Source organism: Dioscorea cayenensis, chromosome 17, assembly GCF_009730915.1.
Source record: "Dioscorea cayenensis subsp. rotundata cultivar TDr96_F1 chromosome 17, TDr96_F1_v2_PseudoChromosome.rev07_lg8_w22 25.fasta, whole genome shotgun sequence".
Classification (NCBI taxonomy): Eukaryota; Viridiplantae; Streptophyta; class Magnoliopsida; order Dioscoreales; family Dioscoreaceae; genus Dioscorea; species Dioscorea cayenensis.
Genome location: NC_052487.1, coordinates 9,451,003 through 9,451,683, shown reverse-complemented (window position 1 = coordinate 9,451,683; position 681 = coordinate 9,451,003). Strand labels below are relative to the sequence as shown.

At 42.6% G+C, this 681-nt stretch overlaps 1 non-coding gene across 1 annotated transcript; it reads left to right on the top strand.

Annotated features, from left to right (window-relative positions):
* The first annotated feature begins 250 nt into the window (after positions 1-250).
* Positions 251-357, top strand: LOC120281456. The gene has a single exon (XR_005542596.1). It is a non-coding gene; the product is annotated as a small nucleolar RNA R71 (small nucleolar RNA).
* Positions 358-681: the final 324 nt, after the last annotated feature.

The following is a 681-nucleotide window of genomic DNA, read 5'->3' as shown; positions in this document are numbered from 1 at the left end:
ATCCAATTTCTTGCTCAATGCCTCTACTTGGGCTGCCAAGGATGTAACTACATCAATTTCATGGAGTCCGGCCACTTTCTTCTTCTCTCTTGCATTCCATTGGTAGCTATTCAAACCCATTTCTTCAATCAATTGTCATGCTTCTCCGGGGGTCTTGCTACCTAAGGTACCTTCTGCTGCTTCATCAAGTAACTGTTTTGTTCTAGGGTTCAACCCGTTGTAAAAAGTTTGAATAATCATCCACTCGGGGAACCCATGTTGAGGACATTTCCGCAGGAGCTCCTTGAACCTCTCCTATGTCTCAAATAGAGACTCCAATTCCATTTGCACAAAGGAGCATATTTCATTCCTAAGTTTTGCAGATTTTCCAGTAAGAAAAATATCGGGCAAGAAAAGCTTCTACCATCTCTTCCTATGTAGTAATCGATGCTTTCGGTAATGAATGTAGCTATTACTTCGCTCTCCCCTTCAAGGAAAATGGGAAGGCTCTCAGCTTGATGGCATCATCCGTAACACCATTGTTCTTGAGCATGTCACACACTTCCAAGAAATTCTCTATGTGAATGTTTGGATCCTCATCGGCCAAACCATTAAACTGTACGGACTTCTGTAACATGTGGATGAATGCCGGCTTTAGCTCAAAATTCTGTGCCGTAATCGGTGGTCGTACAATACTAGACT